Genomic DNA, 23721 nt, shown 5'->3' with positions numbered 1-23721 from the left:
TCTTTGCTCCATGCCACCTGTCAATGTTCCAGTATTGGTCTGTTCACTCCTGGATCGTTCTTGTGGCCTGTCTTCCCATCAGAAGCTAAGTTCCAGCTTGTATTTCTTTGGTTTGCTATTTTTCTGTCCAGCTTGCTATTTAATTTGTTGTCTTGCTTGCTGGAAGCTCTGGGACGCAGAGGGAGCGCCTCCTCACCGTGAGTCGGTGCGGAGGGTCTTTTTGCGCACTCTGCGTGGTCTTTTTGTAGGTTTTTGTGCTGACCGCAAAGTAACCTTTCCTATCTTCGGTCTGTTCAGTAAGTCGGGCCTCACTTTGCTAAATCTATTTCATCTCTGTATTTTGTATTTTCATCTTTACTCACAGTCATTATATGTGGGGGGCTGCCTTTTCCTTTGGGGAATTTCTCTGAGGCAAGGTAGGCTTTATTTTTCTATCTTTAGGGCTAGCTAGTTTCTTAGGCTGTGCCGAGTTGCATAGGGAGCGTTAGGCGCAATAAACGGCTATTTCTAGTGTGTTTGATAGGTTTAGGGATTGCGGTCAGTAGAGTTCCCACGTCCCAGAGCTCGTCCTTATTATCAGTAACTATCAAGTCATTCCGTGTGCTCTTAACCACCAGGTCCATTATTGTCCTGACCACCAGGTCATAACAGTACAGGTGGCCCAAAGTACTAATGCATCTCAATAAAGGGATAACAGAAGTTCTGAGACCATTTTTTTTTCTTTGCAGTGTGTTTTGTCTCTATTTTCCCCTTTACCTCTGGGTGGTTCAGGACACTGGTGTAAACATGGACATTCAAGGTCTGTCCTCTTGGATGGATAATCTCAATACAAGGATACAAAACATTCAAGATTTTGTGGTTCAGAATCCGATGTCAGAGCCTAGGATTCCAATTCCTGATTTGTTTTTTGGTGATAGATCTAAGTTCTTGAATTTCAAAAATAATTGTAAATTGTTTCTTGCCTTGAAACCTCGCTCCTCAGGTGACCCTGTTCAACAAGTAAAGATCATTATTTCTTTGTTACGTGGTGACCCTCAAGACTGGGCATTTTCCCTTGCGCCAGGAGATCCGGCATTGCGTGATGTTGATGCGTTTTTCCTGTCGCTTGGATTTCTTTATGACGAACCTAATTCAGTGGATCAGGCAGAGAAAATCTTGCTAGCTCTGTGTCAGGGTCAGGATGAAGCGGAGATATATTGTCAGAAGTTTAGAAAGTGGTCTGTGCTCACTCAGTGGAATGAATGTGCCCTGGCAGCAATCTTCAGAAAGGGTCTCTCTGAAGCCCTTAAGGATGTCATGGTGGGGTTTCCCATGCCTGCTGGTCTGAATGAGTCTATGTCCTTGGCCATTCAGATCGATCGACGCTTGCGTGAGCGTAAAGCTGTGCACCATTTGGCGGTACTATCTGAGCATGGGCCTGAGCCTATGCAATGTGATAGGACTTTGACCAGAGCTGAATGGCAAGAACACAGACGTCGGAATGGGCTATGTTTTTACTGTGGTGATTCCACTCATGCTATCTCCGACTGTCCTAAGCGCACTAAGCGGTTCGCTAGGTCTGCCACCATTGGTACGGTACAGTCTAAATTTCTATTGTCTGTTACTCTGATTTGCTCTTTGTCATCCTATTCTGTTATGGCATTTGTGGATTCAGGCGCTGCCCTGAATTTGATGGACTTGGAGTATGCTAGGCGCTGTGGTTTTTTCTTGGAGCCCTTGCAGTATCCTATTCCATTGAGAGGAATTGATGCTATGCCTTTGGCCAAGAATAAGCCTCAGTATTGGATCCAATTGACCATGTGCATGGCTCCTGCACATCAGGAGGATATCCGCTTTCTGGTGTTGCATAATCTGCATGATGTGGTCGTTTTGGGGTTGCCATGGCTACAGGTTCATAATCCAGTATTGGACTGGAAATCTATGTCTGTGTCCAGCTGGGGTTGCCAGGGGGTACATGGTGATGTTCCATTTTTGTCTATCTTGTCTTCCACTCCTTCTGAAGTTCCAGAGTTTTTGTCGGATTATCGGGATGTATTTGATGAGCCCAAAGCCAGTGCCCTACCTCCTCATAGGGATTGCGATTGTGCAATTAATTTGATTCCTGGTAGTAAGTTTCCTAAGGGCCAATTGTTCACTTTATCTGTGCCAGAACACGCCGCTATGCGTAGTTATATAAAGGAATCCTTGGAGAAAGGCCATATTCGCCCGTCGTCATCACCTTTAGGAGCAGGGTTTTTTTTTGTGGCCAAGAAGGATGGTTCTTTGAGACCTTGTATTGATTACCGCCTTCTTAATAAAATTACAGTCAAATTTCAGTATCCTTTGCCGTTGCTGTCTGATTTGTTTGCTCGTATTAAAGGGGCTAGTTGGTTCACCAAGATAGATCTTCGAGGGGCGTATAATCTTGTGCGTATTAAACAAGGTGATGAATGGAAAACAGCATTTTATATGCCCGAGGGCCATTTTGAGTACCTGGTTATGCCATTCGGGCTTTCCAATGCTCCATCAGTATTTCAGTCCTTTATGCATGGCATCTTCCGAGAGTACCTGGATAAATTTCTGATTGTGTATTTGGATGATATTTTGGTCTTTTCGGATGATTGGGAGTCTCATGTGAAGCAGGTCAGAATGGTGTTCCAGGTCCTTCGTGCGAATTCCTTGTTTGTGAAGGGGTCAAAGTGTCTCTTTGGAGTTCAGAAGGTTTCATTTTTGGGGTTCATTTTTTCCCCTTCTACTATCGAGATGGACCCTGATAAATTCCAGGCCATTTACGATTGGACTCAGCCGACATCTGTGAAGAGCCTGCAAAAGTTCCTGGGCTTTGCTAATTTTTATCGGCGCTTCATCGCTAATTTTTCTACTGTTGCTAAACCGTTGACTGATTTGACCAAGAAGGGTGCTGTTGTGGTCAATTGGTCTTCTGCGGCTGTAGAGGCTTTTCAGGAGTTGAAGCGTCGTTTTTCTTCTGCCCCTGTGTTGTGCCAACCAGATTTTTCGCTTCCGTTTCAGGTTGAGGTTGATGCTTCTGAGATTGGAGCAGGGGCTGTTTTGTCGCAAAGAAGTTCTGAGGGCTCGGTGATGAAGCCATGTGCTTTCTTTTCTAGAAAGTTTTCGCCTGCTGAGCGTAACTATGATGTTTGTAATCGTGAATTGTTGGCCATGAAGTGGGCATTCGAGGAGTGGCGTCATTGGCTGGAAGGAGCCAAGCATCGCTTGGTGGTCTTGACAGATCACAAGAATTTGACTTATCTTGAGTCTGCCAAACGGTTGAATCCAAGACAGGCTCGATGGTCATTATTTTTCTCCCATTTTGATTTTGTGGTTTCGTACCTTCCGGGCTCTAAAAATGTGAAGGCTGATGCCCTGTCAAGGAGTTTTGTGCCTGACTCTCCGGGTGTTCCTGAGCCGGCGGGTATTCTCAAAGAGGGGGTAATTTTGTCTGCCATCTCCCCTGATTTGCGGCGGGTGCTGCAAAAATTTCAGGCTGAAAGACCTGACCGTTGCCCAGCGGAGAAACTGTTTGTCCCTGATAGATGGACTAGTAGAGTTATCTCTGAGATTCATTGTTCAGTGTTGGCTGGGCATCCTGGAATCTTTGGTACCAGAGATTTGGTGGCTAGATCCTTCTGGTGGCCGTCTTTGTCGCGGGATGTGCGTTCTTTTGTGCAGTCCTGTGGGACTTGTGCTCGGGCTAAGCCCTGCTGTTCTCGTGCCAGTGGGTTGCTTTTGCCCTTGCCGGTCCCGAAGAGGCCCTGGACGCATATTTCTATGGATTTTATTTCGGATCTCCCCGTCTCTCAAAAGATGTCGGTCATTTGGGTGGTTTGTGATCGCTTTTCTAAGATGGTCCATTTGGTACCTTTGTTTAAATTGCCTTCCTCCTCTGATTTGGTGCCATTATTTTTCCAGCATGTGGTTCGTTTACATGGTATCCCGGAGAACATCGTTTCTGACAGAGGTTCCCAGTTTGTTTCAAGGTTTTGGCGATCCTTTTGTCCTAGGATGGGCATTGATTTGTCTTTTTCCTCGGCTTTCCATCCTCAGACAAATGGCCAAACCGAACGAACTAATTAAACTTTGGAAACATATCTGAGATGCTTTGTTTCTGCTGATCAGGATGATTGGGTGTCCTTTTTGCCGTTGGCTGAGTTCGCCCTTAATAATCGGGCCAGCTCGGCTACTTTGGTTTCGCCGTTTTTCTGCAATTCTGGTTTCCATCCTCGTTTCTTTTTAGGGCAGGTTGAGTCTTCAGACTGTCCTGGTGTAGATACTGTGGTGGATAGGTTGCAGCAGATTTGGACTCATGTGGTGGACAATTTGACATTGTCCCAGGAGAAGGCTCAACGTTTCACTAACCGCCGGCGCTGTGTAGGTCCCCGACTTCGTGTTGGGGATTTGGTTTGGTTGTCGTCTCGTTATGTTCCTATGAAGGTTTCCTCTCCTAAGTTTAAGCCTCGTTTCATTGGTCCGTATAAGATTTCTGAGGTTATCAATCCTGTGTCATTTCGTTTGGCCCTTCCTGCTTCTTTTGCCATCCATAATGTGTTCCATAGGTCGTTATTGCGGAGATACGTGGCGCCTGTGGTTCCATCCGTTGATCCTCCTGCCCCGGTGTTAGTTGAGGGGGAGTTGGAGTATGTGGTGGAGAAGATTTTGGATTCTCGTGTTTCGAGACGGAAACTCCAGTACCTGGTCAAGTGGAAGGGTTATGGTCAGGAAGATAATTCCTGGGTTTTTGCCTCTGATGTTCATGCTGTCGATCTGGTTCGTGCCTTTCATTTGGCTCATCCTTGTCGGCCTGGGGGCTCTGGTGAGGGTTCGGTGACCCCTCCTCAAGGGGGGGTACTGTTGTGAATTCTGTTGTCGGGCTCCCTCCTGTGGTCATGAATGGTACTTCGGCTGGTTCTGTCCATGGACTTCCTCTGGTGGGTGTTTCTGAGTTTCACAGGTGACGAGGTAATTCGTTAGCTGCTGCTCTATTTAACTCCACTTAGATCTTTGCTCCATGCCACCTGTCAATGTTCCAGTATTGGTCTGTTCACTCCTGGATCGTTCTTGTGACCTGTCTTCCCATCAGAAGCTAAGTTCCAGCTTGTATTTCTTTGGTTTGCTATTTTTCTGTCCAGCTTGCTATTTAATTTGTTGTCTTGCTTGCTGGAAGCTCTGGGACGCAGAGGGAGCGCCTCCGCACCGTGAGTCGGTGGGAAGGGTCTTTTTGCGCCCTCTGTGTGGTCTTTTTGTAGGTTTTTGTGCTGACCACAAAGTAACCTTTCCTATCCTCGGACTGTTCAGTAAGTCGGGCCTCACTTTGCTAAATCTATTTCATCTCTGTGTTTGTATTTTCATCTTTACTCACAGTCATTATATGTGGGGGGCTGCCTTTTCCTTTGGGGAATTTCTCTGAGGCAAGGTAGGCTTTATTTTTCTATCTTCAGGGCTAGCTAGTTTCTTAGGCTATGCCGAGTTGCATAGGGAGCGTTAGGCGCAATCCACAGCTATTTCTAGTGTGTTTGATAGGTTTACGGATTGCGGTCAGCAGAGTTTCCACGTCCCAGAGCTCGTCCTTATTATCAGTAACTATCAGGTCATTCCGTGCGCTCTTAACCACCAGGTCCATTATTGTCCTGACCACCAGGTCATAACACAGGGCGCGTCCGAGGGTAAGTATATCAATATTTTTTATTTTTATTCTTTATTTTACACATCAATCTTCATCCCGATACCGATTCCCGATATCGCAAAAATATCGGAACTCGGTATCGGAATTCCGATACCGCAAATATCGGCTGATACCCGATACTTGCGGTATCGGAATGCTCAACACTAGTCTTGATACATATTCTTTAGTTACTGATGATGATATAGTTAATACTTTTTTTTGCTGGCAATAGGTGGTCATGATATTTCGATGTTATCTAATATTGCAGAAGTCAAGGAAATATTAGTCTTGGTACAGTGATTTTTGTTAATGATTAGTATGTTAGTATTAATCGGTCATTATGTTTTGATAATATTTGATCATATTGTGACATTGTTATTTGTCATTATGAGGATACGGCCATTTACTAAAGATTATAGGATAAATGGACGTAGAGGGGAGTCCACAGCTCTAAGAGATAGATACCCTTTCCAGCACGGAGCAGCGGTTACCTTAATATTATTGTAATTTAATGTATGTTTGCTTGCTGTGTTTTATTATTGATTAGCTTGTCCGTCAGTTCATCCTCAGGAATCAAAGTTTCTATTCAGTGATAGCAAGCAGAGGAGGATGTGTTGGATGGATCTTATGTATACCCTGTGGCCAGACTCTACCAATCTCTTTTGTATCAATAGGTCTCACACCATAGTACTCCCAACCCTAGGCCCATTGTGTGGATGGGAATTGTAGAACCTAATGAGCCGTCACCACAGGGGGGTCTCACATGCAGTCCCAGGTGATGGAATATGCTTCATTCTGTGAGGTAAATGAAAATGTTTAAGGGGTAGAAAGAAAAAGATGCATACAGTGGGTACAGAAAGTATTAAGACCCCTTTAAAATTTTCACTCTTTGTTTCATTGCAGCCAATTGGCAAATTCAAAAATGTTTATTTTTTAACATTAATGTATATTCTGCACCCAATTTTGACTGAAAAAAATAGAAATGTAGAAATTTTTGCAATTATAGCAAAAAAGAAAAACTAAAATATCACATGGTCAAAAGTGTTAGGTGTTGGGATTCTGTTGTGAATTCTGTGGCAGTGCTCCCTCCTGTGGTCACAAGTGGTACTTCGGCTGATTCTCTCTGGGAGCTTCCGTTTGTGGAGGAAACTGGTACTGCTGCTTCTGAGTTTCCTCCCTCAGGTGATCTGGTGAGGTCGTTAGGTGCTTCTCTACTTAACCCCACCTAGTGCTTTGATTCATGCTTCCTGTCAATGTTCCAGTGTTGGACTTGTGTTTCTCTGGATCATTCCTGTGGCCTGCTGCTCTGCATAGCTAAGTGCTTCTTTGCTATTTGTTGCTATTTTTTCTGTCCAGCTTGTCTATTTGTTTTGCTGGAAGCTCTGGGACACAAAGGGTGTACCTCCATGCCGTTAGTTCGGTACGGAGGGTCTTTTTGCCCCTTTGCGTGGTTTTCTTTAGGGTTTTGTGTAGACCGCAAAGTTATCTTTCCTATCCTCGTTCTGTCTAGAATATCGGGCCTCACTTTGCTGAATCTATTTCATCCCTACGTTTGTCTTTTCATCTTACTCACAGTCATTATATGTGGGGGGCTGCCTTTTCCTTTGGGGTATTTCTCTGAGGCAAGGTAGGCTTATTTTTTCTATCTTCAGGCTAGTTAGTTTCTCAGGCTGTGCCGAGTTGCATAGGGAGCGTTAGGCGCAATCCACGGCTGCCTCTAGTTGTGTTTGGAGAGGATCAGGGATTGCGGTCTGCAGAGTTCCCACGTCTCAGAGCTCGTTCTATTATTTTGGGTTATTATCAGATCACTGTATGTGCTCTGACCTCCATGTCCATTGTGATACTGAATTGCTTTTCATAACAGGATTCTCCCACTGCATGTGACAGATCCCAAGCCTTGTATGCCTCTGCGGTCTCCCATGCAGACTCGGTTGCTGTGGGTGCTTCTTAGGCTTCTTTCACATTTGCATCGGTATGGGGCCGTCGCAATGCATCGGCCCGATGTACCGATGCACGTTGTGAAAATTGTGCACAACGTGGGCAGCGGATGCAGTTTTTCAACGCATCCGCTGCTCAGTCTATGTCCCGGGGAGGAGGGGGCGGAGTTCCAGCCGCGCATGCGCGGTCGGAACTGGCGGACGCGACATACATAAAAAGTCACATTAAACTTTTTTGTGACGACGGCCCGCCAAATATCAATGGATCCAGTGCACGACGGACGTGACGTGTGGCCATGCATCATGATTCATTGGCAATACAAGTCTACGGGCAAAAAACGCATCCTGCGAGCACATTTGCAGGATCGGTTTTTTGTCCAAAACGATGGATTGCGATGGACACCACACAACGCAAGTGTGAAAGTAGCCTTAGCATAGACGTCTGTCCCATCATCTTGCTCATGCTCACAGTGTTCGTTTGGTTACTGCTGGCTCTCCAGCCAAGTCTATGGCAATCTGTGATAGGCAGCTTAATCCTGATGCTCTAGAGGCTAAGTCTAGAAATCACTTAACTGAGCATGTCTGTGATGTGGTGTCTTCCTGTTGGTGGTCAGACATGTCCTGTTCTGGTGATATGGCAGCTCTGGATTGGTCCTCGGGCGATGTCTCAGACGATGGGGCATGAGTGTTTGGGGTGAAGCCTTTTGTATAAAAGATCCTTAATGGTGTCCGCATTACTATCATTTATGTATGGCTCTGTGAGTGGAGGCCAGTGTGTGTCCGTCTAGCTTGGGACTGTACACATAGGCAGGCAGCTAGCGTCAGTGGGGGCAATTATCCATTGGCTTAGCATCTGGCTCCTATATGTATGCGGTTAGCACAGTAGAGTTCCAGAGCAAGCACAACCCTAGTCAGGGTATTATATTCAGAATCTGTTTTGTTCCTGTGTGTGAGTGACACAGCTGAGTTGCAGAGCTTCTCTTTCATTTTGGTGTGTGAGAGACACAGCTCAGTTGCAGGGCTTCTCCTTCGTTTCTCTGTGTGAGTGACACAGCTCAGATGCAGACCATCTGCTTCGTTCCTGTGTGTGAATGACACAGCTCTGTTGCAGAGCGTCTCTTTCATTCCTGTGTGCGAGTGACACAGCTCTGTTGCAGAGCATCTCTTTCATTTCTGTGTGCGGGTGATCGCTCGCCGAGTATTCTGTCATTAATCACTAGCAGCAGTTTTCCATCTATGCACGGTGGACCCCGGGTAGCGCTTGTGCTTTATTATTTATTTTATTTAGCGCAATCCACCAACCCTAACAATATGTATTTAGTCCCTTTGCTTAAACACTCATATTTAAGTGACATGCGCTTAGTGATCCTCCTTGAGATGGTTCTACTCCTTCATTGGAGTCCAGCTGTCTTTAATCAAACTGATAGTACTTGATTTGGAAAGGCACACGCCTTTCTATATAGGACCTCACAGCTCAATGAGAAAATATTGAGATGAACTTTTGTTAATCACCAAATACTTATTTTCAAGCATAATTTGCAAAATAAATCTTGCCAAATCAGACAAGGTGAGGTTAGGTGTTGAGTTCCTGCCGCTGCACAAGGGGAATCTTGAACCATGTCTCCTGTGGTCTCCCATTCTCATACAGCCACAGTGGAGCCTGCTCAGGGGAGATGTCTGTCCCATCGTCTGGCTCAGCCTGCTTGAACCATGTCTCCTGTGGTCTCCCATTCTCATACAGCCACAGTGGAGCCTGCTCAGGGGAGATGTCTGTCCCATCGTCTGGCTCAGCCTGATACTGAGTGGATGGTTTCTGGCTCTGCTTCTGTAGCCAGCACAGGTCAGCGGCAAGCAGGCTTTTCTGGGACTAAGTCCTGCTTTTCGCACACTAAGCGTGCCCATGGGAGGACCTCTCATTGGAGGTCGGGGTCACATGCTCAGGTCCTGTAGCGGCTCCTATTAGTCCTGAAGAGCTGCAACTATAAAAGGTTCGCATGGCCGCATGGTCGCATGGCCATGCGCTAGTATCAAATATGTTTGGCTAATGCCAGTGGATACTCTACCACTCAGTTATATGTGGTATGAGTCTATTTAGTTCTGGGGCTGTACACTCAGGCAGGCAGCTAGCGTCAGTGGGGGCAATTAGATGTTGGCTTTGCATCTGGTCTCAGAGCAAGCGCAACCCTAGTTAGGGTAATAGTTTGTGTACAGTGCGTCTCTGTGAGGTAACAGAGATCGCTTCCAGTTCACACGGGGTGAAGCTTAACCCACGTGTGAGCTTGTAGTCTATCCGCCATTACTTTGCAGCAGGTGTCCCTGCACGGTGGACCCCGGGCTGCGAACGCACCTTGTAGCTATCTATATATACTCGGTGTGTTCAGCTCACCCTAACAGGAGATTTACTGGATTTGCTTTCTCATTTTGACTCTCACAGTTGTGGTCTACCTATGATGTCAATTACAGGCCTCTCTTATCTTTTTAAGTGGGAGAACTTGCACAATTGTTTGCTGACTAAATGCTTCCCCCCCTGTAAATCTGATTTGTGTATGATGCATCAGCACTAAATAGTCTAAGTTAGCGAAGTAAAGTGAGATTAATGTAGGTAAAATTTAAATTTATGGGATAAATTGAATAAAAATTAGCATGTGCATATGAGTTCACCCCTATTTGAGATGAAGCCCCAAAAAATTTATGGTGGAAGCAATTACCTTCATAAGTCACATGCTTAGTGAAACCAAGTCACGTGCATGCAATCCAAGTATCACTTGGTCTGTCAGTATATAAACACCTTTTCTGAGAAACCACAGAGGCTGCAACACCATTAAGCAAGCCACCACTAATTAAACTAAACAATGAGGACCAAGAAGATCTCCAAACAAGTCAGGGACAAAGTTGTTGAGTAGTAGAGGTCAGGTTTGGGTTTTAAAAAATATTCCAATCTCTGATGATTCCCTGAAGCACCATCAAATCCATTATCATCAAATGGAAAAAATATTGGTACTACAACCAACTTGCTAAGAGAAGGAAGCCCAGCAAAACTCTTAACCTGAGCGAGAAGTGCATTAATCAGCTAAGCAGCACAGAAACCAAAGGTTACCCTGAAGAAGCTGCAGATTTCCCATGCAGAGACTGGCGTATTTGTTCATACGACCACAAATAAGCCATAAACCATATAAAGGTTTCCCTTATGGAAAAGTGGGCAGAAAAAAAGCCTTAACTTGCACACAAAAATTGTGAGGCTCATTTTGAGCTTGCCAAAAGATGGGAGACTCCCTAAATGTATGGAGGAAGGAGCTGTGGTCAGATAAGACCAAAATTGCACTTTTTGGTGTCCAAGAAAAATGCTATGTCTGGTGCCAAATCCACACAGCTCACTACCCCCAGAACACCATCCCCACAGTGAAACATGTTTGAGCTTAAGCTTAACTTAACTAACTAACTATAACAACTACTACTATTACTATAACATAGTAACATAGTAACATAGTTAGTAAGGCCGAAAAAAGACATTTGTCCATCCAGTTCAGCCTATATTCCATCATAATAAATACCCAGATCTACGTCCTTCTACAGAACCTAATAATTGTATGATACAATATTGTTCTGCTCCAGGAAGACATCCAGGACTGAGTTCGCCATCACCACCTCCTCAGGCAAGCAATTCCAGATTCTCACTGCCCTAACAGTAAAGAATCCTCTTCTATGTTGGTGGAAAAACCTTCTCTCCTCCAGACGCAAAGAATGCCCCCTTGTGCCCGTCACCTTCCTTGGTATAAACAGATCCTCAGCGAGATATTTTTATTGTCCCCTTATATACTTATACATGGTTATTAGATCGCCCCTCAGTCGTCTTTTTTCTAGACTAAATGTTGGTGGCAGAATCATGGTGTTAGGATGTGTTTCAGCAGCAGGGGAAGGGAAAAGGGTCTGAGTAAAGGGGAACATGGATGTTGGGAAATACAGGGATATTTTTGAGCAAAACCTATTTCAGTCTGTTAGTGATCTGAGACTGGGACGAAGGTTCACCTTCCAACAAGACAATGACCCAATGCATACTGCTAAAGCAACACTCTAGGAGTTTAAGGAAAAAAGTGTCAATTTTTTTTGGAGTGACCTAGCAAAAGCCCAATCCTTAATTCAATTGAGAATTCGAGGTCAAACTTGCTGTTCATCAGAGGAAACCATCTAACATGAAGAAGCTGGAGCAGTTTTGCCTTGAGAAAATGAGCAAAAATCCCAGTGGCTAGATGAGGAAAGCTTATACAGACTTATCTTATGTGACTTATAGCTAACGTTGCATCAGAAGGAGGCTTTCCAAAGTTCTGAGTTTAGGGATAAATAATTCTGAACACTAAAGTTTTCAGTAATTTTGTCCTCTTTTTGTTTGCTTCACAATAAAAAAGAGAACCAAATGTTCACAATTGTAAGCATGTTCTTTACATTAATTGTTGCAAACCCTTAAAAAAGTAAATTTGCATGTTGTGAGGGAAATAACAAACAAGGAGGTGAATACTTTTAAAGCCACTATATTTTCTTCGGTCCATGTAGATTAACTTCACTTGTACATTAGAAAGGTTTTGTTTGCATAACTGAACTTAAATGAGTTCGGTAGACTATAAGATTTATTCAGTGTTTTACAAACTTATTTTTCGGTTAGTAACTTTGTGATTATTTGATCTGCTGTGAGTAATAAAGCCTGTTTTTGCCTAACCATTTTCTGTAAGGGATGGATGTTAAGACAGCTTCCCAAACAAAACATTTGGCTGCTTTTACATTGTATTGCTGTCATCCTGAGGGCTTACAAAGTCAGCCCTCTGCATTTTCCATTTACAGGCGTGTGCTCCTATCTGTCATGATTGCATCAGCCAAACTAAAAACCCACTGTGACCATACACTTGCAGCAGGGCGTGATAGCACCTCCAAGGTGTAGAAGGAGAGATCAGGCCAAATGTGGAGCTTGGACAACCAATAGTTAATGGGTACTAAAGAATATGGAAGGATGCTGGTATGGTCACTCAAGTAGTCCTTCACCATCTTGGTCAACCTCTCCCTACTCATCATAGTTAGACCCACAGATACTCTGGCATGCATGCACTGAAAATGCCATGTCAGCCTCCGACATGAGAGAAGCAAATTTCTCCTTGTACTGTGGGTCAAGAAAAATGCACAGGCAGTATTTCATGTTGGACAAAATGTGATTCACACAAGGGTCTTGGGAAAGGCATCTGGGCATGAACTCTGTCATGTGTGGTAGACTACAAAGAGTGAAACATTCTGTATCCTCACCAGGAAGAACACTAACCATCATCTCCTCCTCATGACTCATAGCCTCTTCCTCCTCTTCAGACCATCCATGCTTGACAGGCATGAAGCTGAGATTGGGAGTCCCCTCTGTAGCGCAGACCAAAAACTTCTGATCTGCCTTATCCTACTCCTTTTCCTGTTCCTCATCATCACCCAATGTGGCTTGAGAATATTGTGTGAGGCTGGGAGGCTGGGCTGTGTGGTATCAGCCACTGTAAAATCTTGCTCCATAGCCACCTTCTCAACTTTCAAAGCTTCCTCTTTGAGATTCTGCAGTGAATGTTTTAATACACAGAGCAGCGGAATAGTTATGCTGAAAATATCAGCACTCACCATCTTGGTGTAGTACTCAAAGTTTTGAAGACCCTCAGAAATGTCATTAATCCACACCCAATTAGCAGTTGTTATGTGTGGGGGCTGAGTGTTACTCTGATGGGCATTGAGAAGCTGGAATTCAGACACTACTCTCTGCTGCTCACTAAGCCTTGCCAACATCTGAACCACCTACCACCTCAACACAATTATCTAACTATCCCTGTGTTACCCATTCAAAATTTTCCACTCTTCCATAAAGGCCAGATTTGTGCAGTGTATGACAGACTGTCCCACCTCAGCTGTAGATCTCTGCAGTTCATCCAGAGTGATCATAGGCTTCTTGGCTGCATCTCTGATCAGTCTTCTCCTTGTTTGAGATGAAATTACGGCCGGGTCTTGGTAGATTTGCAGTAGTATGACACTCCTTCCATTTCAATATGATCACTTGCACAGTGCTCCTTGGGATGTTTAAAGTTTTGGAAATCATTTTGTATCCAAATCTAGCTTTAAATTTCTCCACAACAGTATCACGGACCTGCCTGTAGTGTTCCTTGGTCTTCATGATGCTCTCTGTGCTTCAAACAGAACCCTGAGTCTATCACAGAGCAGGTGCATTTATATGGAGACTTGACTACACACAGGTAGATTATATTTATCATCATTACGCATTTAGGACAACATTGGATCATTCAAAGATGCACAAAAAACTTTTGGAGTGAGTTTGCTGCACTAAAGGGGCTAAATAATATTGCACGCCCCACTTTTCAGTCTTTGAATTTCCACAACAATTTAAAATAACCAATAAATTTTGTTCAACTTCACAATTTTGTTCCACTTGTTGATTCTTCACCAAAAATGTACATTTGCTTTATTTTTGAAGTATGATATGTGGGAAAAGGTTGAAAAGTTCCACGGGGCCTTATACTTTTGCAAGGCACTGTAAATAAGCTGTGTTTGCATTACACAGCTCAATATACAGTGGGTACAGAAAGTATTCAGACCACTTTGCATTTTTCACTCTTTGTTTCATTGCAGCCATTTGGTAAATTCAAAAATGCTCATTTTTTTCACATTAATGTACACTTGGCACCTCATCTTGACTTAAAAAAAATCAGAAATGTAGAAATGTTTGCAAATTTAATAAAAAAGAAAAAATGAAATATCACATGGTCATAGGTATTCAGACCCTTTGCTCAGACACTCATATATAAGTCACATGCTGTCCATTTCCTTGTGATCCTCCTTGAGATGGTTCTACTCCATCATTGGAGTCCAGCTGTGTTTAATTAAACTGATAGGACTTGATTTGGAAAGGCACACACCTGTCTATATAAGACCTCACGGTTTACAGTGCATGTCAGACCAAATGAGAATCAAGAGGTCAAAGGAACTGGCCAAGGAACTCAGAGACAGAATTGTGGTAAGACACAGATCTGGCCAAGGTTACAACAGAATTTCTGCAGTACTCAAGGATACTAAGAGCATAGTGACCTCCTAATCCTTAAATGGAAGACGTTTGGAACACCAGAAGTCTTCCTAGACCTGACCGTCCTGCCAAACTGAGCAATTGTGGGAGAAGATCCTTGGTGAGAGAGGTAAAGAGGAACCACAAAATCACAGTGGCTGAGCTCCAGAGATGCAGTAGGGAGATGAAAGAAAGTTCCACAAAGTCAACTATCACTGCAGTCCTCCACTAGTCAGGCCTTTATGGCAGCGTGGCCCGATGGAAGCCTCTCCTTAGTGCAAGACATATGAAAGCCTGCATAGAGTTTGATAAAAAACACATGAAGGACTCCTAGACTATCTAATATATAATTGCCTAGAATACTACTTCCTGCAATTTGTGCCAACTTCCGTGTCTTTGTCCGGAGCTAATGTCCGGAGCTAATGTCCGGAGCTAATGTCCGGAGATTAATTGCCTAGAATACTACTTCCTGCAATTTGTGCCAACTTCCGTGGCTTTGTCCGGAGCTAATGTCCGGAGCTAATGTCCGGAGCTAATGTGCGGAGATAATGTCCGGAGCTAATGTCCGGAGCTAATGTCCGGAGCTAATGTCCGGAGCTAATGTCCGGAGATAAGTGACGTCAACAGTGTCCAGTGTCTGATTGGTTGCCGCCTGCTGCGAGCGACTAATCAGAAACGTGCCATACTGTGACACACTCCGCCCGCCATTTTGGTGTGATTTTTGAATTTTTACCTCACAGCAAGTTTCTACTGCGTGGAGGCGGGCCCAGTGACGTTGCTCTTCAAACTCCTGCCGAATTTCGTCAAAAAAATGATAATACCATTTACCAAAACTATATATATTTAGTTGTGAAGTGGTTCAGTGACATTTTCACACCAATTTTGAACTTTTGTTTGGTGTTTTCTCCATATACTGCCTATTATTCACTGACTGTTATACTGAGAGACTGCCGTTTATTAACCTCTTCTTTGCCACATTGGGTATATTGCTCTATTATTTGCCACATAAGGACATTGTCCATTATTGCCCAGCAATTTCTCTGCAATATAAACTGCCTATTTATTAATATCTGCATTCCTGCAAAGAACTATTGCCTATTATTAACTGGCTATTTTCCTACTACCTGACACTGCCTCTTATTAACCTGTTGTTTGCCACCACCACGCTTAAAGCTGTTTAGCTTAGCCAACATGAGCTCTAATAGTAAGGATACTAATGACACAGAGCCCAAAGCTGCTGATGGCGCACGTAAGATTAGGTCTGATAGAAAGTATACTAATAATGCAGAGCAAAAAGACGCCGATGCCGCACGTAAGCGCAAACAGCGTGCTAACAAGAGTACAGAGGATAGATGCAAGCGCATGGACACTGTTAAGTATACTAATGACACAGAGTCCAAAGCTTATGATGGCGCACGTAAGATCAGGTCTGATATAAAGTATGGTAATGATGCAGAGCGAAAAGTGCAGCCATTTTTTGTTCTTTCTTACTATTATTTATTAATTGTATTATTCTTACATTTGAATAAATAAAGTATATATGGATTCTAGACTCCCGATTCTTTAGAATTGGGCTGCCATCTAGTTAGAAATAAGATTCTCTTGTCTGATGAGATAAAGATAAACCTTTTTGGTGATAATTCTTAGCGGTATATGTGGAGAAAACCAGGCACTGCTCATCACCTGCCCAATACAATCGTAACAGTGAAACATGGTTGTGGCAGTTGTTTTTCAACTGCAGGGACAGGACGACTGGTTGTCATTGAAGGAAGCATTAATGTGGCCAAGTACAGAGATATTCTGGATGAAAACCTCTTCCAGTGTGCTCTGGACCTCAGACTTGGCTGAAGGTTCACCTTCCAACAAAACAATGACCCTAAGCACACAACTAAAATAATAAAGGAGTGGCTTCAGAACAACTCTGTGACCATTCTTGACTGGCCCAGCTAGAGCCCTGACCTAAACCCAAATTGAGCATCTCTGGAGAGACCTGAAAATGGCTGTCCACCAACATTCACCATCCACTCAGATGAAACTGGAGAGGATTTGCAAGGAAGAACGGCAGAGAATACCAAAATCCAGGTGTGAAAAACTTGTTGCATCATTCCCAAGAAGACTAATGGCTGTAGTAGCTTAAAAGGGTGCTTCTACTCAATGCTGAGCAAAATGTCTGAATACTTATGACCATGTGATATTTCAGTTTTGCTTTCTTAATAAATTTGCAAATATTACTACATTTCTGTTTTTTTCAGTCAAGATGGGATGCAGAGTGTACATTAATGAGAAAAAATGAACTTTTTTAAATTTACCAAATGGCTGCAATGAAACATAGAGTGAAAAATTTAAAGGGGTCTGAATACTTTCCGTACCCACTGTATGCTCAATGAACTTCAAGGGTAATTATTCCTCCATCAGGTAACTGATCAGAGAGGCACAGCTCAATTAGTTTTGTATTTCTCTCCTCTCCAAATTACCAGAATATCTCCATTCTCCCAGTTATTTCCTGTATTTACATGTTCTTTGAAACCTGATCTCACAGTGTTACAGCAGACCTTCTGGAGAGCAGATCTTACATTTGTGGCTTCTCAGACTCACTGTGCCTGAAGTCATTCCACATTTGAAGGTTATTATTTTCTCTTTTTATTTATCAAAATTCTTTATTAAGCTTATTTTATGAATGAGTAATGCAAAGTTTCTGGAAATAAGTTGGGTTTTCTTAGAATAAGGAGGGTGGCCTTGAAGACGCATACTCTCTCTCTCTCTTGATTCAGATTCTCTGCTGAAATGGCCAGCCAAATAGAGACCTCTATTACATTAATCAATTATTTGATTACATTTTTGCTAACTCTGAAAATTAGAGTTTTAAAAAAATCTGCTCACTCCTACTTACCTCCTTCTTTGTGAGGGTAACTGTTAGCTCCTGACTTGTGGAGATGCACTTTAACATTGAACACATGTATTAATATTGACATCAACACACAGCAGTACCAACATAGACAATCATGGGCCAGTTCATGCATCTTCCATATTAAGCAGTTTCCGTAGACTCAGAAAATAAGATAGATCTTTGGGCCAAAATATTATAATTGCATTTTTCATTGCAAAACATAGTAAAAGTTACTCTGCCAATTTTCATAATCATCGCCGAAAACATTGCCCTCTAAACCAATTATAAATTGTCCATATCAAAGAGTTGTATTTTCACACATTATGTGTATTCTTTAGACAAAATCATTGCCTTGCTGCAGAGTTAATTGGGAGCCAATAAAATACTTCCGTGTTGGTATTTCATGATTCCTCAGCTTTAAGGACACCACAAAATGGGTAATGTTGAGGTCTTTATACACAGCATTTGGTAAAGTTAGTGCAGCAGATGAAAAACACATCATCTTAACTTTAAAACTGAAAGATGTCCAGCATTTCCATCAATTTAGAACTGGCAGCAACCAGTGGGAGTCAGCTACTGTATGCCCATCTATTGTTTGGAGAAATCTGACCGAGGGGTTTTCATGGAATAATTGGTGCCAAAAATAGACACATTTGGCATGGAAACAAGGCCAAGTGAGTCAACTGTGCTTAAAATCTGGAAACTGGGGTGTAGAAAATTGGCAGCAGGTTTTCTAGACTGAGAAGTCCAAATATGAAATATTTGGCTATAATGGAAGGAAGATTGTTGCCAAAGGGTTGTAGAGCAATACAATAATGCGTATCTGCAGGCAACAATGAAGCAGACTGAAGGTTTCTTGCATGTTTGGAGTTGCAGTTCAGCAAATGGATTTGGGAAATAATCTACAACACAGACACGATCAATATAAATGATGATGCAAGACAGCAAAATGTATCTATAACAATTAAATAACTAACAAATAACTGGAAAACACTCTTCAGTTAATTACATCATATTATTTTTATATTTTTAATTTCTTGGCAGATTTTAATCAGTAGAATGTTTAAAACTTTTATCAGTTTTATTTAAATGTTCTCTAGGGTTTATCAAATGATTATGACATGATTCACTTGTCTGTGCACTCATTTAGCTTTGCAGTCATTTAGTTGGATAATGAGTACATAAGGGACAATACAAAAATGTAATAACCCACACTTCAACAAAATAAGCATCCTGATAGTGAAAGCAATCATATTCTACAAGATTGAAATTTTGGTTTTATTTATTAATGATGTGATTGCTTTGTGATTTTAAATGTAAAACAAAAAGTATATGGTACCTTTTTTAGATAAAAACAATATAAATGAAAAATAAAATCTATAATTGACTGTATACAATTTTTTCAAACCATTACATAAAAATAACATTTCAGTAACTGGTACATTATAAAAGGAAATGATTTGTTGCCAAAAAATGAAATGTACAGTAATTAAAAATCTAAAGAGATAAACAAGAATATAAGTATGTATTCATTCAGCATGTTCACACCGGTCACTAAACAAGTAAAACCTAAGATAAAAACAAAATGAGCAAATACTTTGTAGTAAATAAATAGCAATAGTGCATGAAAATAACATAGGATATTTAGTTAACATAATTTTGATTTAAAAAAAAAATTAAAATACATCCCCTCATGTCAAGGAGAACATATTTGGGAAGGACCTAACCTCTAGTATTGAAACGTTACTGAGCAGGACAGAGCAGCACCGAGACCCCAACTGATGGACACCAAACCATGATAAAAAATCTAAACATAATGTCCTGTTCAAAGAAAAGGGAGGCCATACTCTGATTTGCACAGAGTACAAGGACCTGAAACAAAAACCTAAATGGAATAACTGTAATATAAGTTGGTGTACATGAACCTGTAAGTTCATATTGACTGTACTGTAATTATATGTAAAATTGAGCTTTATGTAAATCATTGTCTACTGACATAGAGAATATATTACTGATTATATCCATTCCTCGATACATTGTTGTTTTCTGAATTATTTACTTAAGGCAAATGTCTGCCAATAAACATCAAAAACTCTTAATGAGTTTTGATTTTTGGCATTTTATGAGCTTTCCAAAACAAGTAAGAAAAGTGGTTTGGTTTAACCAAAAAGGGCATGATTTTTGTAAACTTGACCCATTTGTGGTGCAAATGATTTTATTTTTTCCATCAAGTTTGTTAGTTTCTGGGCACAATACAGCTAAAATTTGGCTTATTATTCACCAGCACAAATGAATATGAAACAAATAACTATAAAGTTTAAGGATTCAATTAAGTACCGATAAAACTGGTGGTTGCTTAAAAGTTTAGTTCATACAGTTAACCCCTTGATTACCGTTGATACGGAAGTTAAGGAGCATTATTCCTCAGCGCCATTTTTTAACAGTGCTGAGAAATAAGTGTGTAGCACACCGCAGCATTGGAAAATCTCTGGGGTCACAGCTACCGGGGTAGCTGAGAACACAGAGAACATGATTCAGGTCAGATTTTACTGTACCCAGTCACGTGATTGCCGTTATAATGGCGATCAGAAAAAAAGTCAAATTTTCCATTCATTTCTATCTCCTATGATATGATCTAGCGTACCAGAGGAGAGAGAAATGGGGTCCCCTGAGCACACTTGGTACCATCCCCAGATCCTCCAGCTCTGTCTTCCAGCCCTCTGCTTTCTCTTCCTGTAAGAAAATGGTGTGCACATGCGTAGTGCGCCTGCTGAGATCTGCCAGCCGGTACCTGGCAACAATAGGAGATATTTGCTATTAGTTCATTTTAATAACTGTGATAGACCTTATCACAGTGATTAAAATAAAAAAGTAGTAATGCAAACCTTTCTTTGTCACCCCCTTAGTTAGATAAAAATAATAAAATATTTTTTTTTCCATTCTTTGCAGTTAGGGTTATGATTTGGGGTTAGGGTTGGGGCTAGGATTAGGGTTGTGTAGGGGTTAGGGTTGTGGTTGCGGTTAGGGTTGGGATTATGTTTAGGGGTGCTTTGGGTTAGGGTTTCGGTTTAGGTTGGAGTTAGAATTGGGTTTTTTCACTGTTTGGGCACATCAGGGGGTCTCCAAACATGACATAGTGCCTGCCATTGATTCCTGCCACTTTTGAGCTCAAAAAGTCAAATGGTGCTCCCTCCCTTCTTAGCCCTGTCATGTGCCCAAACAATGGCTTTCCCCCACATACGGGTGGGTATCGGTGTACTCAGTAGAAATTGCACAACAAATTTTGTGGTCTATTTTTTTCCTGATATCATTGTGAAAAAAAATTGGGTTTAAAGTAATTTTTTTTTTTTTTAAGTTAAATGTTAATTATTTCATTCCACATTGCTTTAGTTCTCGTGAAGCACCTAAAGGGTTAATAAACTTCTTGAATGTGGTTTTGCGCACCCTGACTGGGGCAGTTTTTAGAACGGTGTCACTTTTGGGTATTTTCTGTCAAACTGACTCCCCAAAGTCACTATAAATGTGACGTGGCTCTTAAAATAATAGTATTGGAAATTTTGTTGGAAAAATGAGAAATTGCTGATCAAATTTAACCCTTATAACGTCCTAACAAAAAATGTCCGTCCAAAATTGTACTGATGTAAAGTAGACATGTAAGAAATGTTATTTATTAACTATTTTGTGTGACATATCTCTCTGATTTAAGGGCACAAAAATTAAAAGTTCATTTTTTTTCATAAATAAACACAAGTCATACCAAAGAAATTTTTACTACTAACATGAAGTACAATATGTCTCGAAAAAACAGTATCCGAATCAGTGGTATCCTTGGAAATGTTCCAGAGTTATCACCTCATAAATTGACAGTAGTTAGAATTGTAAAAATTGGCTTGGTCATTAAGGTCAAAATTGGCTTGGTGACTAAGGGGTTAATACATTTAATGCAATAATAAAGCAGTATGGCGTTAACTCTTAAATGGGCAGACAAAAATATATCCATCATTATAAAAATATTAAAAAATATAATGAGAATTCTGGATGGGGAGATTTATTTAGACCTTTTATGCCATTTATAGTCTAAATTTAAAGGGGTTGTCAGTGCCAAAATGTGGTGATGAAGTTTATTATGCTGAATCATAACAGTGTCTAATGTGCTTATTGTTATGATTCCAGTCTATTTCACAATCCTTGCAGTAATCATTTCATTATTTTCTGTTTCTTAAATGCTGCTATCAGTCTCTGATAGTGGTACTTAAATAGAGTTCATGTTCACCATCTCCCAGCTCCTACCGGTCCATCACAGTCATCTTGGCATTCCTGTGGAAAAATAAAGTAAAAAAAAAAGAAAGAAAAAAGGTTTTTAAAAATATAAAAAAATAAAAAATATTAAAATTGCAATCTCTCACCCTTTTCACCATTAAAAAAATAAATAAAGATATTTTGTATTTCTTCATCTGTAAAAACCTTTTTTTCAAAATAATAAATTAATTGACTCATACAGTGAAAACCATAATGAGAAAAATATCAAACACCAGAAAAACAAGCCATTCACAAAATAAAAGTGTCATGAGTTTCAGAAAACACCACCATAAACCAACATTTTTTTTTTACAATCTTCTAAATTTTTTCCACTGCTGAAATAAAAAATATATAAATCTATGAAAAACTTTTGTATTTACATAATCATGCTATAAAATTATATTTCAAGATCACTTTTACAACAGAATAAATGGAGTAAAAATAAAACACAAAAAACACATACCGTATTTTTCGGACTATAAGACGCACCGGACCATAAGACGCACCCCAAATTTGGGGTGAAAATTGCAGAAAAAAAGATTTTTTATAAGATGGGGGTCCGTCTTATTGTCCGAATTTACAGTATCTTACCTGAGGGATGGCGGTGGCAGAGCAGGGTCACAGGAGGCAAGGTGTCAGCAGAGGTGGGGTGATGCTGGGATGAGGAGGTGCTGGGATGAGAAGGTGCTGGGTTGAGGAGGTGCTGGAATGAGAAGGTGCTGGGATCAGGAGGTGCTGGGATGAGAAGGTGCTGGGATCAGGAGGTGCTGGGATCAGGAGGTGCTGGGATGAGAAGGTGCTGGGATCAGGAGGTGCTGGGATCAGGAGGTGCTGGGATCAGGAGGTGCTGGGATGAGAAGGTGCTGGGATCAGGAGGTGCTGGGATCAGGAGGTGCTGGGATCAGGAGGTGCTGGGATCAGGAGGTGCAGTGAGAGGTATGGCGTGAGAGGGGTCCCTGGCTTACCATTCAGGCTTACCTTGGTGGCAGAGGTGCGGTGGCAGAGGTCCGGTGGCAGAGGTGCGGTGGCGGGGGTGTGGCGGCAGAGGAGGCGCAGTAAGCGGGGTCCCTTTCCCCGGTATGGTGATGCAGCAGGCCCGGTATGCAGCAGAGCCGGGTGAATCCTCTTGTTATCGGTGGGCGCGGACATCTTCCTGAGGCCGCGCGTGTGCAGATGAAGCGCTCTGCTCCCGGGGCTTCAGGAAAATGGCCGCGGGAGGCCGCGCGTGCGCAGATGGAGATCGCGGCGGCCATTTTCCTGAAGCCCCGGGAAGCAGAGCGCTCCATCTGCGCACGTGCGGCCTCCGGAAAATGGCCGCCACCGCCGATAACAAGAGGATTCACCCGGCTCTGCTGCATACCGGGCCTGCTGCATCACCATACCGGGGAAAGGGACCCCGCTTACTGCGCCTCCTCTGCCGCCACACCCCCGCCACCGCACCTCTGCCACCGGACCTCTGCCACCGCACCTCTGCCGCCACGGTAAGACTGCATTGCGACTATTAGACGCACCCCCCATTTTCCCCCCTTTTTTTGGGGGGGAAAAGTGCGTCTTTTAGTCTGAAAAATACGGTACAGTAGATTTGTCTTTTTTTTTACCATTTCATAAAATCATAGAATGTTAGAGTTAGAAAGGACCCCCAGAGTCCTTGTATCCAACCCCCTGCTCCATGTAGATACTCATTTCATCCCAATTTAATTTTTTTTTTCCTAACTTCCAGTTCAATTTTAATATAAATGATGATTTTCAAAGCTATGACTTACCTAAAAAAATACCTCATTAGGCTATGTCAACACAAAAAAAATAATAAAGTTATGGCTCTTGGATGATGAGGAGGAAAAAATACAAATAGAAA

This window comes from Ranitomeya imitator, chromosome 1 (genome assembly GCF_032444005.1).
Source record: "Ranitomeya imitator isolate aRanImi1 chromosome 1, aRanImi1.pri, whole genome shotgun sequence".
Lineage (NCBI taxonomy): Eukaryota > Metazoa > Chordata > Amphibia > Anura > Dendrobatidae > Ranitomeya > Ranitomeya imitator.
This window is presented reverse-complemented; position numbering follows the sequence as displayed.